This window comes from Microchirus variegatus (genome assembly GCF_963457635.1).
Source record: "Microchirus variegatus genome assembly, chromosome: 3".
Lineage (NCBI taxonomy): Eukaryota > Metazoa > Chordata > Actinopteri > Pleuronectiformes > Soleidae > Microchirus > Microchirus variegatus.
The window spans coordinates 34,783,444-34,806,383 of NC_139804.1; positions in this window are offsets into that span (position 1 = coordinate 34,783,444).

The following is a 22,940-nucleotide window of genomic DNA, read 5'->3' on the forward strand; positions in this document are numbered from 1 at the left end:
TAGTAGCAGTGCATCCACCGTTCCAGAGGGGGGAGCTGCGCTTCTGAGAGCCTTTGTACTAATTATGTCACTTCCGGATACTGGCCAATCACAAGACAGTTGGGAAGCCTCTACGCTGGCTGGTCAATCACAACACAGTCTGTCTTCTGGGTATGAGAGTTCAGTCTGAAACATCGCGGCTGAGGAGAGCGTCAGTAAGGAGAGATTTCTATCGGCTCGTTTACATCAACTAGGAGGTTTTTGACCCTAAAAACAAGTTAATGTATGTAAGTAGACCTCCATAACTAACATATATGTGCAACAGGACCACTCTGTGTGAGCTTTAAAGGTCAGATCAACAACATTGATCCAAAATACAGCGGGCAAAGAGATGGTGAATCATACCAAAGCTGCGACATCCAATCAGAATTTATGAGCAGCAGCTTGGGCGTGAGATCTTGCTGTTGGCCTCGTGTCGTTTCATGGACTGGACCTCGAGATCTGAGGACAACAGTTCAAAAAGCAAACAGGCTTTGTTTTCCTAATAAATTCACCAGACTCTCCTTCTGTCCTCTCCCCAGCCCTCATCTCATCTTCCCTCCCCTTCTGTGTTTTCTTTTTTCCTGGCAGCACGAAGCAGGTGGAGCAACAAGCGCTCCTGGGTGGAGGAGGGAGGCAGAAGGTGGATAATCAGGATCAGGCTCCTCTCTGTGCTGACATGAGTGAAACATCTGTGCATGTGTGTGTGTGTGTGTGTGTGTGCACAATACATGCTCTGTTTTCATCACTGCAGGAATTTCTAAAAATGTGAATTTTTTCTCTCTCGTCTTTGTCCTCGGCCTCTGTCGCTCTTATGTAAATTCCCCCCTTTTTTTCTCCACCTTTTTCATCCACTGGTCATTCATCCTCTCCTCGTCCGTCCTTCCTCGTCCTTTCTTCTGCCACCTTACCCCTTTCCTCCTGTTCCCTCCCTCACCAGCTCTCACCCAATTAAATGGTCATTATCAGCCGTCATCACTGCCATAATTATTAATCTTCAGAACCTGGGGCCTCAGGGTGAATGTCACTGACGGTGTAGTTCAACCACAACACAGTTTTCGCTTCACCCTTTAAACCCTTTAACACCTGAGCCTTAAAATGAGTTATTTACAATTCACTGCATGTTAAAACAGTGTATTAACTATTGAAAATGAAGAAAAACTAAATGATTTATTTAGAAAAAAAACACTACAGTTGTTCACAAACATCAGATGTTGGTGTTAAATTTGAAATTGGAAAAGTGTATTTAAGTGTATCTCTCATCTTTGGCGACAAAAGCGCTGATTCAGCGTCTTCCTGCAACAGTGCGGGGGAATTTATCATAAAAATGGATATCGGTCAATATCGGTATTGGTCTAATATTGGTAAAAAAAAAAAGTATAATCCGATCCAATCCAAAAATCTTATGTCGCATGATCCACTCTGCCCAGCAAAATCAGGAAAGGCATTTTAGCTGAGTCATGTTTGCGCTGTTTATTTGCTTGTTACACATGTTTTTGATACCAAAAATGGTATCCACACGTTGACTTGACTTGCCTGACATGCAACTTCTCAGTTTTCAGTTTTCAGAAAGCGATATGCTTGGTGTTAAAGGGTTAAAATAAAAAAAATGAATTTGGCACACTCACAGTTTAACCTGACTGACTTTTTTTTTTTTTTTACTAAATATAATCTTAAACTGGTTTGCTTTTGCTTTTATTGTAACCATTAATGTCTTTCGAGGCCACGGTGTGTTGTGTTAACAAGATGTGTCACTGCCATAGACCATTTATTATATACATGTATATATGTATATATATATATATATATATAAAATAGATGTAGGCACTAAGCCAACCAGAAAGTTAGAACTTAATAAATAGCACACACAGGTTGTATACGGGGAAAATAAAGGTGTTTCTCACTCGATTTACGATGTCAGTAAACATTTTCTTGAATGTCATGGGTGAACACACACACACACACACACACACACACACACACACACACACACACACACACACACACACACACACACACACACACACACACACACACACACACACACACACACACACACACACACACACACACACACACACACACACACACACACACACACACACATTCTTGTACTTGCTGCATACTGAGGACCAGCATTTCCACTTTATAAATCAACACAATTACAAATATCTACTTCTTGAATGACATCTACAAAGAACTACTGGTTGCAGAACCATAAAATGTCTGCAGGTGGAACCACAGAGCAAAAAGGGCTGGAAAACTTTTTCGATTTTTTTTGTTGTTGTTGTAATTTTTGGTCCAAAATTTGACAAAAATGTCATACTATACTGTCGACCAAAATTTGAAAAAAAAAATTGACCAAAAATCTTTGGTCAAAAATTTGGACAAAAACGTCATACTATAATATGTCGACCAAAATTAGAAAAAAAATGAGACCAAAAAAATGTAGGTCCAAAATTTGACAATAACATCATATTATACTATGTTGTCCAAAATTTGAAAAAAAAAAAAAGACCCAAAATTTGACAAAAAAATCATACTATACTATGTCGTCCAAATTTTTTTTTTGACAAATTGAGTATAGCATGTTATAGCAACCTAAGGAAGTGATTTCAATGAAAACAAAGTGAGGACCGGCCAAAATGTCCTCACTCCGTAAAAATGACCTCACTTTGTTGGTTAAAAACCCTCACTGGTCCTCAGTATGCCCCAAGTACAAGAATACACACACAATGAATGAACTTGACATGGCATCACATTCACTGTACATTACACATTTACAAGCGATTGAGATTGCAGAAAGTTATTTTTTTCATATAATCCGAGACATATATTCCACGTGCCGAGACGCAGCACAAACATCTGTAGATCCCCCGCATTGGTCTGATGAATGATGAATTTATTTGGGTTTGTGTGGTTTGCTGTATAATGTGTGGTGTTTCTAATGCTGCTGTGTAACAAATGGCTCCTCTGAGAGAATAAATCAGAATACAAGTCAGTTTCCACGATAGACAAATGGCAATTTGATGAAGAAAAGAAATGCAACACTGTGAATGTTTCATGAATTATTATTTTGTCTCCACCTAAACTAGAGATGGGACCATACCACTTTTTACTGTCCGATACCTTTACCAATATTGATAACTCAAGTATTTACCGATACAGATATTAGTCCGATACAGTCATTTTAGACAATTTATGAACGTATGAAGCTGTACGCAACACATTATTCTGACTCACTGAAAAGACACAACGTTCTGCAAAAAGAAGAAATAAACAGCTCAAGCATGACTCGTCTAAAAGGCTTTTGCTGATTTTTTATTGTTGTATATTTAAGGATTTGTATCGGATTTTAGATTTTTATCTGTCCGATATCCGATCCAGTGATTTTGTATCGTACCGATACAGTTTTCCATCGTTCAATTCCATATAATCGTAACCATTTACCGAGAGTTTCGCAGAAGACACATTTGTGTAGGAGAACTTTGCATCACCGCAACTTTTTTGTCTGATACCGATATCAAAAACTTGAGTATCTACCGATACAGATGTTAGTCCGATACAGTCATTTAAGACCATCTATCTATAAAGCAAGTTGTGTCAGTCTGTGTCTGTCTGCGACAGGCATATCTCGCTGACCGTTAGTCAGATTGCCATAAGACTTTGGATATAGGTTGAGCATGGCCCGATGGTGAGCGTCCTTGATTTCCACATTTTCTGGAGGAATTGTGTGTGGAGTGGAAAGGTGGGGTTGAAGAGGCTGTCCTCACGGTGGGTGAGACATTTTCACACAGTTCACTGCAGAACATGGTGTTATGATGAAGAGATGCCTATTCACCAATATGCAAGCACATATTTATTTTTCAAAAGCATGCTACTACTTTGCGTTATTTAACTAGTTAACTTGGCGAACCTGTTTCCAAAGGTAAGCTAGCGAGGCTACGATTAGCATTAGTGTAAAGCTAACATAATACAAACACTAGCGTAGCGGCATTAGCGTAGCTAGATGTTGTGACTGTCAGCCTAAACTTGGATCCGTTGAAAATATTTGCAAACCTCTTAAGGAATAATTTTAATGAATTTTTGAAATTCAGGAAATGATCCATTTGCCCTGATGCACTTTGACAGTGAGCTGACTTTCTTCTCAGAAACAAAATGTATCTCGGAATGACTTGTAATTTACCATTATAGTAGTTGGCATCGCCCTGAACAAGGATCCGTTGAAAATATTTGCAAATCTCTTATAGAATAATTTTAATGAATTTTTGAAATTCAGGAAATTATCTATTTGCCCTGATGCACTTTGACAGTGAGCTGACTTTCTTCTCAAAAACAAAAAGTATCTCGGAATGACTTGAAATTTACCATCATAATAGTCGGCATCGCCCTGAACAAGGATCTGTTGAAAATATTTGCAAATCTCTTAAGGAATAATTTTCATGAATTTTTGAAATTCAGGAAATGATCTATTTGCCCTGATGCACTTTGACAGTGAGCTGACTTTCTTCGCAAAAACAAAAAGTATCTCGGAATGACTTGAAATTTACCATCATAATAGTTGGCATCGCCCTAAACTAGGATCCGTTGAAAATATTTGCAAACCTCTTAAGGAATAATTTTAATGAAGTTTTGAAATTCAGGAAATGATCCATTTGCCCTGATGCACTTTGACAGTGAGCTGACTTTCTTCTCAGAAACAAAATGTATCTCGGAATGACTTGTAATTTACCATTATAGTAGTTGGCATCGCCCTGAACAAGGATCCGTTGAAAATATTTGCAAATCTCTTATAGAATAATTTTAATGAATTTTTGAAATTCAGGAAATTATCTATTTGCCCTGATGCACTTTGACAGTGAGCTGACTTTCTTCTCAAAAACAAAAAGTATCTCGGAATGACTTGAAATTTACCATCATAATAGTCGGCATCACCCTGAACAAGGATCTGTTGAAAATATTTGCAAATCTCTTAAGGAATAATTTTCATGAATTTTTGAAATTCAGGAAATGATCTATTTGCCCTGATGCACTTTGACAGTGAGCTGAATTTCTTCGCAAAAACAAAAAGTATCTCGGAATGACTTGAAATTTACCATCATAATAGTTGGCATCGCCCTAAACTAGGATCCGTTGAAAATATTTGCAAACCTCTTAAGGAATAATTTTAATGAATTTTTGAAATTCAGGAAATTATCCATTTGCCCTGATGCACTTTGACAGTGAGCTGACTTTCTTCTCAAAAACAAAAAGTATCTCGGAATGACTTGAAATTTACCATAATAATAGTCGGCATCACCCTGAACAAGGATCTGTTGAAAATATTTGTAAATCTCTTAAGGAATAATTTTCATGAATTTTTGAAATTCAGGAAATGATCTATTTGCCCTGATGCACTTTGACAGTGAGCTGACTTTCTTCTCAAAAACAAAAAGTATCTTGGAATGACTTGAAATTTACCATCATAATAGTCGGCATCGCCCTGAACTAGGATCCGTTGAAAATATTTGCATATCTCTTAAGGAATAATTTTCATGAATTTTTGAAATTCAGGAAATGATCCATTTGCCCTGATGCACTTTGACAGTGAGCTGACTTTCTTCTCAAAAACAAAATGTATCTCGGAATGACTTGAAATTTACCATCATAATAGTCGGCATCACCCTGAACAAGGATCTGTTGAAAATATTTGCAAATCTCTTAAGGAATAATTTTAATGAATTTTTTTAAATCAGGAAATGATCCATTTGCCCTGATGGACTTTGACAGTGAGCTGACTTTCTTCGCAAAAACAAAAAGTATCTCGGAATGACTTGTAATTTACCATCATAGTAGTTGGCATCGCCCTAAACTAGGATCCGTTGAAAATATTTGCAAACCTCTTAAGGAATAATTTTAATGAATTTTTGAAATTCAGGAAATGATCCATTTGACCTGATGCACTTTGGCAGTGAGCTGACTTTCTTCTCAGAAACAAAATGTATCTCGGAATGACTTGTAATTTACCATCATAGTAGTTGGCATCGCCCTGAACAAGGATCCGTTGAAAATATTTGCAAATCTCTTATAGAATAATTTTAATGAATTTTTGAAATTCAGGAAATGATCTATTTGCCCTGATGCACTTTGGCAGTGAGCTGACTTTCTTCTCAAAAACAAAAAGTATCTCGGAATGACTTGAAATTTACCATAATAATAGTCGGCATCACCCTGAACAAGGATCTGTTGAAAATATTTGCAAATCTCTTAAGGAATAATTTTCATGAATTTTTGAAATTCAGGAAATGATCTATTTGCCCTGATGCACTTTGACAGTGAGCTGACTTTCTTCGCAAAAACAAAAAGTATCTCGGAATGACTTGAAATTTACCATCATAATTGTCGGCATCGCCCTGAACTAGGATCCGTTGAAAATATTTGCATATCTCTTAAGGAATAATTTTCATGAATTTTTGAAATTCAGGAAATGATCCATTTGCCCTGATGCACTTTGACAGTGAGCTGACTTTCTTCTCAAAAACAAAAAGTATCTCGGAATGACTTGAAATTTACCATCATAATAGTTGGCATCGCCCTGAACTAGGATCCGTTGAAAATATTTGCATATCTCTTAAGGAATAATTTTCATGAATTTTTGAAATTCAAGAAATGATCCATTTGCCCTGATGCACTTTGACAGTGAGCTGACTTTCTTCTCAAAAACAAAAAGTATCTCGGAATGACTTGAAATTTACCATCATAATAGTCGGCATCACCCTGAACAAGGATCTGTTGAAAATATTTGCAAATCTCTTAAGAAATAATTTTAATGAATTTTTGAAATTCAGGAAATGATTGACAGTGAGCTGACTTTCTTCTCAAAAACAAAAAGTATCTCGGAATGACTTGAAATTTACCATCATAATAGTCGGCATCGCCCTGAACTAGGATCCGTTGAAAATATTTGCAAATCTCTTATGGAATAATTTTAATGAATTTTTTTTAAATCAGGAAATGATCCATTTGCCCTGATGCACTTTGACAGTGAGCTGACTTTCTTCGCAAAAACAAAAAGTATCTCGGAATGACTTGAAATTTACCATCATAATAGTCGGCATCGCCCTGAACTAGGATCCGTTGAAAATATTTGCATATCTCTTAAGGAATAATTTTAATGATTTTTTTTTAAATCAGGAAATGATCTATTTGCCCTGATGGACTTTGACAGTGAGCTGACTTTCTTCGCAAAAACAAAAAGTATCTCGGAATGACTTGAAATTTACCATCATAATAGTCGGCATCACCCTGAACAAGGATCTGTTGAAATTATTTGTAAATCTCTTAAGGAATAATTTTCATGAATTTTTGAAATTCAGGAAATGATCTATTTGCCCTGATGCACTTTGACAGTGAGCTGACTTTCTTCGCAAAAACAAAAAGTATCTCGGAATGACTTGAAATTTACCATCATAATAGTCGGCATCACCCTGAACAAGGATCTGTTGAAAATATTTGTAAATCTCTTAAGGAATAATTTTCATGAATTTTTGAAATTCAGGAAATGATCTATTTGCCCTGATGCACTTTGACAGTGAGCTGACTTTCTTCGCAAAAACAAAAAGTATCTCGGAATGACTTGAAATTTAATAGGAATAATTTTCATGAATTTTTGAAATTCAGGAAATGATCTATTTGCCCTGATGCACTTTGACAGTGAGCTGACTTTCTTCGCAAAAACAAAAAGTATCTCGGAATGACTTGAAATTTACCATCATAATAGTCGGCATCACCCTGAACTAGGATCTGTTGAAATTATTTGTAAATCTCTTAAGGAATAATTTTCATGAATTTTTGAAATTCAGGAAATGATCTATTTGCCCTGATGCACTTTGACAGTGAGCTGACTTTCTTCGCAAAAACAAAAAGTATCTCGGAATGACTTGAAATTTAATAGGAATAATTTTCATGAATTTTTGAAATTCAGGAAATGATCTATTTGCCCTGATGCACTTTGACAGTGAGCTGACTTTCTTCGCAAAAACAAAAAGTATCTCGGAATGACTTGAAATTTACCATCATAATAGTCGGCATCACCCTGAACTAGGATCTGTTGAAATTATTTGTAAATCTCTTAAGGAATAATTTTCATGAATTTTTGAAATTCAGGAAATGATCTATTTGCCCTGATGCACTTTGACAGTGAGCTGACTTTCTTCGCAAAAACAAAAAGTATCTCGGAATGACTTGAAATTTACCATCATAATAGTCGGCATCGCCCTGAACTAGGATCCGTTGAAAATATTTGCATATCTCTTAAGGAATAATTTTAATGATTTTTTTTTAAATCAGGAAATGATCCATTTGCCCTGATGGACTTTGACAGTGAGCTGACTTTCTTCGCAAAAACAAAAAGTATCTCGGAATGACTTGAAATTTACCATCATAATAGTCGGCATCACCCTGAACAAGGATCTGTTGAAATTATTTGTAAATCTCTTAAGGAATAATTTTCATGAATTTTTGAAATTCAGGAAATGATCTATTTGCCCTGATGCACTTTGACAGTGAGCTGACTTTCTTCGCAAAAACAAAAAGTATCTCGGAATGACTTGAAATTTACCATCATAATAGTAGGCATCACCCTGAACAAGGATCTGTTGAAAATATTTGTAAATCTCTTAAGGAATAATTTTCATGAATTTTTGAAATTCAGGAAATGATCTATTTGCCCTGATGCACTTTGACAGTGAGCTGACTTTCTTCGCAAAAACAAAAAGTATCTCGGAATGACTTGAAATTTAATAGGAATAATTTTCATGAATTTTTGAAATTCAGGAAATGATCTATTTGCCCTGATGCACTTTGACAGTGAGCTGACTTTCTTCGCAAAAACAAAAAGTATCTCGGAATGACTTGAAATTTACCATCATAATAGTCGGCATCACCCTGAACTAGGATCTGTTGAAATTATTTGTAAATCTCTTAAGGAATAATTTTCATGAATTTTTGAAATTCAGGAAATGATCTATTTGCCCTGATGCACTTTGACAGTGAGCTGACTTTCTTCGCAAAAACAAAAAGTATCTCGGAATGACTTGAAATTTACCATCATAATAGTCGGCATCGCCCTGAACTAGGATCCGTTGAAAATATTTGCATATCTCTTAAGGAATAATTTTAATGATTTTTTTTTAAATCAGGAAATGATCCATTTGCCCTGATGGACTTTGACAGTGAGCTGACTTTCTTCGCAAAAACAAAAAGTATCTCGGAATGACTTGAAATTTACCATCATAATAGTCGGCATCACCCTGAACAAGGATCTGTTGAAATTATTTGTAAATCTCTTAAGGAATAATTTTCATGAATTTTTGAAATTCAGGAAATGATCTATTTGCCCTGATGCACTTTGACAGTGAGCTGACTTTCTTCGCAAAAACAAAAAGTATCTCGGAATGACTTGAAATTTACCATCATAATAGTCGGCATCACCCTGAACAAGGATCTGTTGAAATTATTTGTAAATCTCTTAAGGAATAATTTTCATGAATTTTTGAAATTCAGGAAATGATCTATTTGCCCTGATGCACTTTGACAGTGAGCTGACTTTCTTCGCAAAAACAAAAAGTATCTCGGAATGACTTGAAATTTAATAGGAATAATTTTCATGAATTTTTGAAATTCAGGAAATGATCTATTTGCCCTGATGCACTTTGACAGTGAGCTGACTTTCTTCGCAAAAACAAAAAGTATCTCGGAATGACTTGAAATTTACCATCATAATAGTCGGCATCACCCTGAACAAGGATCTGTTGAAAATATTTGTAAATCTCTTAAGGAATAATTTTAATGATTTTTTTTTAAATCAGGAAATGATCCATTTGCCCTGATGGACTTTGACAGTGAGCTGACTTTCTTCGCAAAAACAAAAAGTATCTCGGAATGACTTGAAATTTACCATCATAATAGTCGGCATCACCCTGAACAAGGATCTGTTGAAATTATTTGTAAATCTCTTAAGGAATAATTTTCATGAATTTTTGAAATTCAGGAAATGATCTATTTGCCCTGATGCACTTTGACAGTGAGCTGACTTTCTTCGCAAAAACAAAAAGTATCTCGGAATGACTTGAAATTTACCATCATAATAGTAGGCATCACCCTGAACAAGGATCTGTTGAAAATATTTGTAAATCTCTTAAGGAATAATTTTCATGAATTTTTGAAATTCAGGAAATGATCTATTTGCCCTGATGCACTTTGACAGTGAGCTGACTTTCTTCGCAAAAACAAAAAGTATCTCGGAATGACTTGAAATTTAATAGGAATAATTTTCATGAATTTTTGAAATTCAGGAAATGATCTATTTGCCCTGATGCACTTTGACAGTGAGCTGACTTTCTTCGCAAAAACAAAAAGTATCTCGGAATGACTTGAAATTTACCATCATAATAGTCGGCATCACCCTGAACTAGGATCTGTTGAAATTATTTGTAAATCTCTTAAGGAATAATTTTCATGAATTTTTGAAATTCAGGAAATGATCTATTTGCCCTGATGCACTTTGACAGTGAGCTGACTTTCTTCGCAAAAACAAAAAGTATCTCGGAATGACTTGAAATTTACCATCATAATAGTCGGCATCGCCCTGAACTAGGATCCGTTGAAAATATTTGCATATCTCTTAAGGAATAATTTTAATGATTTTTTTTTAAATCAGGAAATGATCCATTTGCCCTGATGGACTTTGACAGTGAGCTGACTTTCTTCGCAAAAACAAAAAGTATCTCGGAATGACTTGAAATTTACCATCATAATAGTCGGCATCACCCTGAACAAGGATCTGTTGAAATTATTTGTAAATCTCTTAAGGAATAATTTTCATGAATTTTTGAAATTCAGGAAATGATCTATTTGCCCTGATGCACTTTGACAGTGAGCTGACTTTCTTCACAAAAACAAAAAGTATCTCGGAATGACTTGAAATTTACCATCATAATAGTCGGCATCACCCTGAACAAGGATCTGTTGAAAATATTTGTAAATCTCTTAAGGAATAATTTTCATGAATTTTTTAAATCAGGAAATGATCTATTTGCCCTGATGCACTTTGACAGTGAGCTGACTTTCTTCGCAAAAACAAAAAGTATCTCGGAATGACTTGAAATTTACCATCATAATAGTCGGCATCGCCCTGAACTAGGATCCGTTGAAATTATTTGTAAATCTCTTAAGGAATAATTTTCATGAATTTTTGAAATTCAGGAAATGATCTATTTGCCCTGATGCACTTTGACAGTGAGCTGACTTTCTTCGCAAAAACAAAAAGTATCTCGGAATGACTTGAAATTTACCATCATAATAGTCGGCATCACCCTGAACAAGGATCTGTTGAAAATATTTGTAAATCTCTTAAGGAATAATTTTCATGAATTTTTGAAATTCAGGAAATGATCTATTTGCCCTGATGCACTTTGACAGTGAGCTGACTTTCTTCGCAAAAACAAAAAGTATCTCGGAATGACTTGAAATTTAATAGGAATAATTTTCATGAATTTTTGAAATTCAGGAAATGATCTATTTGCCCTGATGCACTTTGACAGTGAGCTGACTTTCTTCGCAAAAACAAAAAGTATCTCGGAATGACTTGAAATTTACCATCATAATAGTCGGCATCACCCTGAACAAGGATCTGTTGAAAATATTTGTAAATCTCTTAAGGAATAATTTTAATGATTTTTTTTTAAATCAGGAAATGATCCATTTGCCCTGATGGACTTTGACAGTGAGCTGACTTTCTTCGCAAAAACAAAAAGTATCTCGGAATGACTTGAAATTTACCATCATAATAGTCGGCATCACCCTGAACAAGGATCTGTCGAAATTATTTGTAAATCTCTTAAGGAATAATTTTCATGAATTTTTGAAATTCAGGAAATGATCTATTTGCCCTGATGCACTTTGACAGTGAGCTGACTTTCTTCGCAAAAACAAAAAGTATCTCGGAATGACTTGAAATTTACCATCATAATAGTCGGCATCGCCCTGAACTAGGATCCGTTGAAATTATTTGTAAATCTCTTAAGGAATAATTTTCATGAATTTTTGAAATTCAGGAAATGATCTATTTGCCCTGATGCACTTTGACAGTGAGCTGACTTTCTTCGCAAAAACAAAAAGTATCTCGGAATGACTTGAAATTTACCATCATAATAGTCGGCATCACCCTGAACAAGGATCTGTTGAAAATATTTGTAAATCTCTTAAGGAATAATTTTCATGAATTTTTGAAATTCAGGAAATGATCTATTTGCCCTGATGCACTTTGACAGTGAGCTGACTTTCTTCGCAAAAACAAAAAGTATCTCGGAATGACTTGAAATTTAATAGGAATAATTTTCATGAATTTTTGAAATTCAGGAAATGATCTATTTGCCCTGATGCACTTTGACAGTGAGCTGACTTTCTTCGCAAAAACAAAAAGTATCTCGGAATGACTTGAAATTTACCATCATAATAGTCGGCATCACCCTGAACAAGGATCTGTTGAAAATATTTGTAAATCTCTTAAGGAATAATTTTAATGATTTTTTTTTAAATCAGGAAATGATCCATTTGCCCTGATGGACTTTGACAGTGAGCTGACTTTCTTCGCAAAAACAAAAAGTATCTCGGAATGACTTGAAATTTACCATCATAATAGTCGGCATCACCCTGAACAAGGATCTGTCGAAATTATTTGTAAATCTCTTAAGGAATAATTTTCATGAATTTTTGAAATTCAGGAAATGATCTATTTGCCCTGATGCACTTTGACAGTGAGCTGACTTTCTTCGCAAAAACAAAAAGTATCTCGGAATGACTTGAAATTTACCATCATAATAGTCGGCATCACCCTGAACAAGAATCTGTTGAAAATATTTGTAAATCTCTTAAGGAATAATTTTCATGAATTTTTGAAATTCAGGAAATGATCTATTTGCCCTGATGCACTTTGACAGTGAGCTGACTTTCTTCGCAAAAACAAAAAGTATCTCGGAATGACTTGAAATTTAATAGGAATAATTTTCATGAATTTTTGAAATTCAGGAAATGATCTATTTGCCCTGATGCACTTTGACAGTGAGCTGACTTTCTTCGCAAAAACAAAAAGTATCTCGGAATGACTTGAAATTTACCATCATAATAGTCGGCATCACCCTGAACAAGGATCTGTTGAAATTATTTGTAAATCTCTTAAGGAATAATTTTCATGAATTTTTGAAATTCAGGAAATTATCTATTTGCCCTGATGCACTTTGACAGTGAGCTGACTTTCTTCGCAAAAACAAAAAGTATCTCGGAATGACTTGAAATTTACCATCATAATAGTCGGCATCACCCTGAACAAGGATCTGTTGAAAATATTTGTAAATCTCTTAAGGAATAATTTTAATGATTTTTTTTTTAAATCAGGAAATGATCCATTTGCCCTGATGGACTTTGACAGTGAGCTGACTTTCTTCGCAAATCCAAAAAGTATCTCGGAATGACTTGAAATTTACCATCATAATAGTCGGCATCACCCTGAACTAGGATCTGTTGAAATTATTTGTAAATCTCTTAAGGAATAATTTTCATGAATTTTTGAAATTCAGGAAATGATCTATTTGCCCTGATGCACTTTGACAGTGAGCTGACTTTCTTCGCAAAAACAAAAAGTATCTCGGAATGACTTGAAATTTACCATCATAATAGTCGGCATCGCCCTGAACTAGGATCCGTTGAAAATATTTGCATATCTCTTAAGGAATAATTTTAATGATTTTTTTTTAAATCAGGAAATGATCCATTTGCCCTGATGGACTTTGACAGTGAGCTGACTTTCTTCGCAAAAACAAAAAGTATCTCGGAATGACTTGAAATTTACCATCATAATAGTCGGCATCACCCTGAACAAGGATCTGTTGAAATTATTTGTAAATCTCTTAAGGAATAATTTTCATGAATTTTTGAAATTCAGGAAATGATCTATTTGCCCTGATGCACTTTGACAGTGAGCTGACTTTCTTCACAAAAACAAAAAGTATCTCGGAATGACTTGAAATTTACCATCATAATAGTCGGCATCACCCTGAACAAGGATCTGTTGAAAATATTTGTAAATCTCTTAAGGAATAATTTTCATGAATTTTTGAAATTCAGGAAATGATCTATTTCCCCTGTTGCACTTTGGCAGTGAGCTGACTTTCTTCGCAAAAACAAAAAGTATCTCGGAATGACTTGAAATTTACCATCATAATAGTCGGCATCACCCTGAACAAGGATCTGTTGAAAATATTTGTAAATCTCTTAAGGAATAATTTTCATGAATTTTTGAAATTCAGGAAATGATCTATTTGCCCTGATGCACTTTGACAGTGAGCTGACTTTCTTCGCAAAAACAAAAAGTATCTCGGAATGACTTGAAATTTAACAGGAATAATTTTCATGAATTTTTGAAATTCAGGAAATGATCTATTTGCCCTGATGCACTTTGACAGTGAGCTGACTTTCTTCGCAAAAACAAAAAGTATCTCGGAATGACTTGAAATTTACCATCATAATAGTCGGCATCACCCTGAACAAGGATCTGTTGAAAATATTTGTAAATCTCTTAAGGAATAATTTTAATGATTTTTTTTTAAATCAGGAAATGATCCATTTGCCCTGATGGACTTTGACAGTGAGCTGACTTTCTTCGCAAAAACAAAAAGTATCTCGGAATGACTTGAAATTTACCATCATAATAGTCGGCATCACCCTGAACAAGGATCTGTCGAAATTATTTGTAAATCTCTTAAGGAATAATTTTCATGAATTTTTGAAATTCAGGAAATGATCTATTTGCCCTGATGCACTTTGACAGTGAGCTGACTTTCTTCGCAAAAACAAAAAGTATCTCGGAATGACTTGAAATTTACCATCATAATAGTCGGCATCACCCTGAACAAGAATCTGTTGAAAATATTTGTAAATCTCTTAAGGAATAATTTTCATGAATTTTTGAAATTCAGGAAATGATCTATTTGCCCTGATGCACTTTGACAGTGAGCTGACTTTCTTCGCAAAAACAAAAAGTATCTCGGAATGACTTGAAATTTAATAGGAATAATTTTCATGAATTTTTGAAATTCAGGAAATGATCTATTTGCCCTGATGCACTTTGACAGTGAGCTGACTTTCTTCGCAAAAACAAAAAGTATCTCGGAATGACTTGAAATTTACCATCATAATAGTCGGCATCACCCTGAACAAGGATCTGTTGAAATTATTTGTAAATCTCTTAAGGAATAATTTTCATGAATTTTTGAAATTCAGGAAATTATCTATTTGCCCTGATGCACTTTGACAGTGAGCTGACTTTCTTCGCAAAAACAAAAAGTATCTCGGAATGACTTGAAATTTACCATCATAATAGTCGGCATCACCCTGAACAAGGATCTGTTGAAAATATTTGTAAATCTCTTAAGGAATAATTTTAATGATTTTTTTTTAAATCAGGAAATGATCCATTTGCCCTGATGGACTTTGACAGTGAGCTGACTTTCTTCGCAAAAACAAAAAGTATCTCGGAATGACTTGAAATTTACCATCATAATAGTCGGCATCACCCTGAACAAGGATCTGTTGAAATTATTTGTAAATCTCTTAAGGAATAATTTTCATGAATTTTTGAAATTCAGGAAATGATCTATTTGCCCTGATGCACTTTGACAGTGAGCTGACTTTCTTCGCAAAAACAAAAAGTATCTCGGAATGACTTGAAATTTAATAGGAATAATTTTCATGAATTTTTGAAATTCAGGAAATGATCTATTTGCCCTGATGCACTTTGACAGTGAGCTGACTTTCTTCGCAAAAACAAAAAGTATCTCGGAATGACTTGAAATTTACCATCATAATAGTCGGCATCACCCTGAACTAGGATCTGTTGAAATTATTTGTAAATCTCTTAAGGAATAATTTTCATGAATTTTTGAAATTCAGGAAATGATCTATTTGCCCTGATGCACTTTGACAGTGAGCTGACTTTCTTCGCAAAAACAAAAAGTATCTCGGAATGACTTGAAATTTACCATCATAATAGTCGGCATCGCCCTGAACTAGGATCCGTTGAAAATATTTGCATATCTCTTAAGGAATAATTTTAATGATTTTTTTTTAAATCAGGAAATGATCCATTTGCCCTGATGCACTTTGACAGTGAGCTGACTTTCTTCGCAAAAACAAAAAGTATCTCGGAATGACTTGAAATTTACCATCATAATAGTCGGCATCACCCTGAACAAGGATCTGTTGAAATTATTTGTAAATCTCTTAAGGAATAATTTTCATGAATTTTTGAAATTCAGGAAATGATCTATTTGCCCTGATGCACTTTGACAGTGAGCTGACTTTCTTCGCAAAAACAAAAAGTATCTCGGAATGACTTGAAATTTACCATCATAATAGTAGGCATCACCCTGAACAAGGATCTGTTGAAAATATTTGTAAATCTCTTAAGGAATAATTTTCATGAATTTTTGAAATTCAGGAAATGATCTATTTGCCCTGATGCACTTTGACAGTGAGCTGACTTTCTTCGCAAAAACAAAAAGTATCTCGGAATGACTTGAAATTTAATAGGAATAATTTTCATGAATTTTTGAAATTCAGGAAATGATCTATTTGCCCTGATGCACTTTGACAGTGAGCTGACTTTCTTCGCAAAAACAAAAAGTATCTCGGAATGACTTGAAATTTACCATCATAATAGTCGGCATCACCCTGAACAAGGATCTGTTGAAAATATTTGTAAATCTCTTAAGGAATAATTTTAATGATTTTTTTTTAAATCAGGAAATGATCCATTTGCCCTGATGGACTTTGACAGTGAGCTGACTTTCTTCGCAAAAACAAAAAGTATCTCGGAATGACTTGAAATTTACCATCATAATAGTCGGCATCACCCTGAACAAGGATCTGTTGAAATTATTTGTAAATCTCTTAAGGAATAATTTTCATGAATTTTTGAAATTCAGGAAATGATCTATTTGCCCTGATGCACTTTGACAGTGAGCTGACTTTCTTCGCAAAAACAAAAAGTATCTCGGAATGACTTGAAATTTACCATCATAATAGTAGGCATCACCCTGAACAAGGATCTGTTGAAAATATTTGTAAATCTCTTAAGGAATAATTTTCATGAATTTTTGAAATTCAGGAAATGATCTATTTGCCCTGATGCACTTTGACAGTGAGCTGACTTTCTTCGCAAAAACAAAAAGTATCTCGGAATGACTTGAAATTTAATAGGAATAATTTTCATGAATTTTTGAAATTCAGGAAATGATCTATTTGCCCTGATGCACTTTGACAGTGAGCTGACTTTCTTCGCAAAAACAAAAAGTATCTCGGAATGACTTGAAATTTACCATCATAATAGTCGGCATCACCCTGAACTAGGATCTGTTGAAATTATTTGTAAATCTCTTAAGGAATAATTTTCATGAATTTTTGAAATTCAGGAAATGATCTATTTGCCCTGATGCACTTTGACAGTGAGCTGACTTTCTTCGCAAAAACAAAAAGTATCTCGGAATGACTTGAAATTTACCATCATAATAGTCGGCATCGCCCTGAACTAGGATCCGTTGAAAATATTTGCATATCTCTTAAGGAATAATTTTAATGATTTTTTTTTAAATCAGGAAATGATCCATTTGCCCTGATGGACTTTGACAGTGAGCTGACTTTCTTCGCAAAAACAAAAAGTATCTCGGAATGACTTGAAATTTACCATCATAATAGTCGGCATCACCCTGAACAAGGATCTGTTGAAATTATTTGTAAATCTCTTAAGGAATAATTTTCATGAATTTTTGAAATTCAGGAAATGATCTATTTGCCCTGATGCACTTTGACAGTGAGCTGACTTTCTTCACAAAAACAAAAAGTATCTCGGAATGACTTGAAATTTACCATCATAATAGTCGGCATCACCCTGAACAAGGATCTGTTGAAAATATTTGTAAATCTCTTAAGGAATAATTTTCATGAATTTTTTAAATCAGGAAATGATCTATTTGCCCTGATGCACTTTGACAGTGAGCTGACTTTCTTCGCAAAAACAAAAAGTATCTCGGAATGACTTGAAATTTACCATCATAATAGTCGGCATCGCCCTGAACTAGGATCCGTTGAAATTATTTGTAAATCTCTTAAGGAATAATTTTCATGAATTTTTGAAATTCAGGAAATGATCTATTTGCCCTGATGCACTTTGGCAGTGAGCTGACTTTCTTCGCAAAAACAAAAAGTATCTCGGAATGACTTGAAATTTACCATCATAATAGTCGGCATCACCCTGAACAAGGATCTGTTGAAAATATTTGTAAATCTCTTAAGGAATAATTTTCATGAATTTTTGAAATTCAGGAAATGATCTATTTGCCCTGATGCACTTTGACAGTGAGCTGACTTTCTTCGCAAAAACAAAAAGTATCTCGGAATGACTTGAAATTTAATAGGAATAATTTTCATGAATTTTTGAAATTCAGGAAATGATCTATTTGCCCTGATGCACTTTGACAGTGAGCTGACTTTCTTCGCAAAAACAAAAAGTATCTCGGAATGACTTGAAATTTACCATCATAATAGTCGGCATCACCCTGAACAAGGATCTGTTGAAAATATTTGTAAATCTCTTAAGGAATAATTTTAATGATTTTTTTTTAAATCAGGAAATGATCCATTTGCCCTGATGGACTTTGACAGTGAGCTGACTTTCTTCGCAAAAACAAAAAGTATCTCGGAATGACTTGAAATTTACCATCATAATAGTCGGCATCACCCTGAACAAGGATCTGTCGAAATTATTTGTAAATCTCTTAAGGAATAATTTTCATGAATTTTTGAAATTCAGGAAATGATCTATTTGCCCTGATGCACTTTGACAGTGAGCTGACTTTCTTCGCAAAAACAAAAAGTATCTCGGAATGACTTGAAATTTACCATCATAATAGTCGGCATCACCCTGAACAAGAATCTGTTGAAAATATTTGTAAATCTCTTAAGGAATAATTTTCATGAATTTTTGAAATTCAGGAAATGATCTATTTGCCCTGATGCACTTTGACAGTGAGCTGACTTTCTTCGCAAAAACAAAAAGTATCTCGGAATGACTTGAAATTTAATAGGAATAATTTTCATGAATTTTTGAAATTCAGGAAATGATCTATTTGCCCTGATGCACTTTGACAGTGAGCTGACTTTCTTCGCAAAAACAAAAAGTATCTTGGAATGACTTGAAATTTACCATCATAATAGTCGGCATCACCCTGAACAAGGATCTGTTGAAATTATTTGTAAATCTCTTAAGGAATAATTTTCATGAATTTTTGAAATTCAGGAAATTATCTATTTGCCCTGATGCACTTTGACAGTGAGCTGACTTTCTTCGCAAAAACAAAAAGTATCTCGGAATGACTTGAAATTTACCATCATAATAGTCGGCATCACCCTGAACAAGGATCTGTTGAAAATATTTGTAAATCTCTTAAGGAATAATTTTAATGATTTTTTTTTAAATCAGGAAATGATCCATTTGCCCTGATGGACTTTGACAGTGAGCTGACTTTCTTCGCAAAAACAAAAAGTATCTCGGAATGACTTGAAATTTACCATCATAATAGTCGGCATCACCCTGAACAAGGATCTGTTGAAATTATTTGTAAATCTCTTAAGGAATAATTTTCATGAATTTTTGAAATTCAGGAAATGATCTATTTGCCCTGATGCACTTTGACAGTGAGCTGACTTTCTTCGCAAAAACAAAAAGTATCTCGGAATGACTTGAAATTTACCATCATAATAGTCGGCATCACCCTGAACAAGGATCTGTTGAAAATATTTGTAAATCTCTTAAGGAATAATTTTAATGAATTTTTGAAATTCAGGAAATGATCTATTTGCCCTGATGCACTTTGACAGTGAGCTGACTTTCTTCGCAAAAACAAAAAGTATCTCGGAATGACTTGAAATTTACCATCATAACAGTCGGCATCGCCCTGAACTAGGATCCGTTGAAAATATTTGCATATCTCTTAAGGAATAATTTTAATGAATTTTTTTTAAATCAGGAAATGATCCATTTGCCCTGATGCACTTTGACAGTGAGCGGACTTTCTTCTCAAAAACAAAAAGTATCTCGGAATGACACACATTTGCGTTGTGCCTAATGAGGTTGCACAGTGTTTGTAGTGTCTGTATCGGACCAATACAGATTCCCATGCCTAATTTTAACCCTTTAACACAGAGTGTATCGCAGATGACATATTTGTGCAGCGCACTTTGCTTTTTTAAATGTTTTCTACAGTATTTTATTGACTTAATGTATCTTTCTTCGTTTGTTTTTCGCTCTATTAGGTCAAAAGTTTATATGTCTTATTTATTTATCTCTGACATACAGCACTTTGTTTCAGATGTTGTCGTTTTTAAAGTGCTTTTTGAATAAAGATGGATTGGATTGGATTGCCGTAATTATACAATGGTTTGTGCTATCGGAAAATTCCCCCGTCAAAGAAAACATGTGGTTATAGCAGTAATTTCCACTCACGCTGTTTCAGTAGAGGACAGAGTGGGAAGAAGGCCCGTATTTGCAACATTGAAATTTGAGTCAGATTGAGTCAGATATTGAATTGGTTTAGAGGACAGCATTTCTGCCTGGTTCATGCCCCACAATAACTTGTCCTAACATAGATGCTATATATTTATCTGTGTTGTCTTTCGTTGCTGACTTTTGAAGCCATTATCAGCAAACTGAAGCCACCTCACAGCCTCCGCCATCACCACCACCACCACCACCACCACCCTGCCTGCTGTGAGCACCGGAAGCAACGCGGCTTTAGACTTCTTTGCGATTCTCTTTTCTCCTGCTGGAGCCCAGATGGAGACAGAGACCAAATCAAATACCCACAATTCCCTGGGTGAGGAGATGAGGTCTGGCGGTGTTAGATTAGATGTAGCACCAGCAGCCACCAGGAAAATAAAGCTGTTATGCGGTGGATGATGATGATGATGATGACAAAGACGATGATTACGGCCACATTACAGAAGCAGGACTACCCTGTGAAGTTAAGTCACATTTCGAGAAGAAAGTCAAAATACCCATGCACACATGCAGGCGCTCACACACCGGCAGAAAAAATGGAACGGTAAGAAAATGAGCAGCGGAAATAGAAGCAGAGCAATAAATCTAGATAAAAAGGACACCTAAAGGGAAAAAGGGAAACAGGGGACTGGTGGGGGCTGGAAGAAAGAAGAAGACGGCACAAATATTTGTTTATGGCTGCATTAATGTGTTAGATAGTGAGGGGAGGATGAAAAGTGAGCACAATAAGTTCAGAGGGAAAAAAAAAACACTGACAGAGAGAAGCAAGACGGGAGAGAATAATGGGAGGAGATAAAGGAGGGTGGGGGGGGGAGGTAATGATGGTGAGATACAAGGATGTTTCTTCTTCTCCTTTATTATAACATCTAAAAATAATATTATGTTCACGGCCGTTCTCTCTACTTCACCACCTACTCTCTGATGCGTGTTCTGTCCTTCGCTCAGTAATCACCGCAGTTTTAGCTACAGAAAACTCTTCTGTTTTTTTTTATTGCTCCTGTGGTTTTTGAGATCCACACGAGAACACAAGAACACCAAGGTCACACAACGCATATGGAGCCTTTGTTTGTATAAAGACTTCATCGCTAATTGAGGGAAAAAACGGAAACAGCAGGCTACACTTTGAGAAAATATAGTTTAATGATTAACGTGACTAAAAAAAAAAAAACACTGAGTGCGTTTACATGCACACTAAACTAAAATTATGTTTTTTTTGTAGTTATCTGGTTATTCAAGTCCTCGTGTAAACGGAATACACCGATATTCATTCGCGGATTTTTGCCGTTATCCGTTTTTGAAAAACCTGTTTAACACACCTAGGTTTCTGTCAATAATCTGATTTCTTCGAGACATGTATACACCTCAAATGGTTTATTCCAGTTACCCGATCATTGCCAGAATTCGTTTTTTTTAGTGTGCATGTAAACGCACTCAATGCGTCTGCTTTTAACCCTTTAAAGGTCACATAGAGGGGTCCTGTTGCACATATATGTTAGTTATGGAGGTCTACTTACATATATTAACTTGTTTTTATGGTCAAAAACCTCCTAGTTGCTGTAAACGAGCCGATAGAAATCCTCTTTTCTGACGGTGTTTTTCTGCTGCGAGATTTCAGAGTGAACTTTCACCCCCAGAAGACAGAGTCTTGTGATTGGCCAGTACTATCCAGCACATCCGTTCTCAGAAGTGCAGCGCCCCCCTCTGGAACGGCGGATGCACTGCTACTCATTATCAAAACATTGTTTTAACAGTGTTTAAAAATAGCTTCGTCACGACTCCCCGCCGCAGTCCCTTTATGACTTTAAACCGGAGTCAGACCCAGAGTCAGAAGACACTGTTGCTCGTGAAAACACCTCCACAACGGACGTTATTCTTCTTCTGCGGTTCAATGTACGTAACCGGATGTGCCCGGACTAGTGCCCGGAGCAGGACGATCGGTTGTTCAGGAGAACCGCTGCTTACGTAACTATTACGGGAATTTCAGTGATCTCGTTGAGCCCCGAGATTACAATAAAACACAGCGTTCTCAGCAGTGACTGAACTGTTTGTTTCGAACCGTCAGGCTTTATAAACAAGGTAATGACGCAGATACACACTAAAAAAAACAGAAGTTTCCCGTCAAAGAAAAGGTGTGGTTATTACGGTAATTTCACTCATGCTGTTTCAGGAAGCTGGAGTCTTTGTTTACGTTTTTTTGGCCTGTTTTTGCACATTGAGACGGAAACTCAAACCCGTGTTATTTTAAATGTGTGTTATACCGTTCAAATTTCAA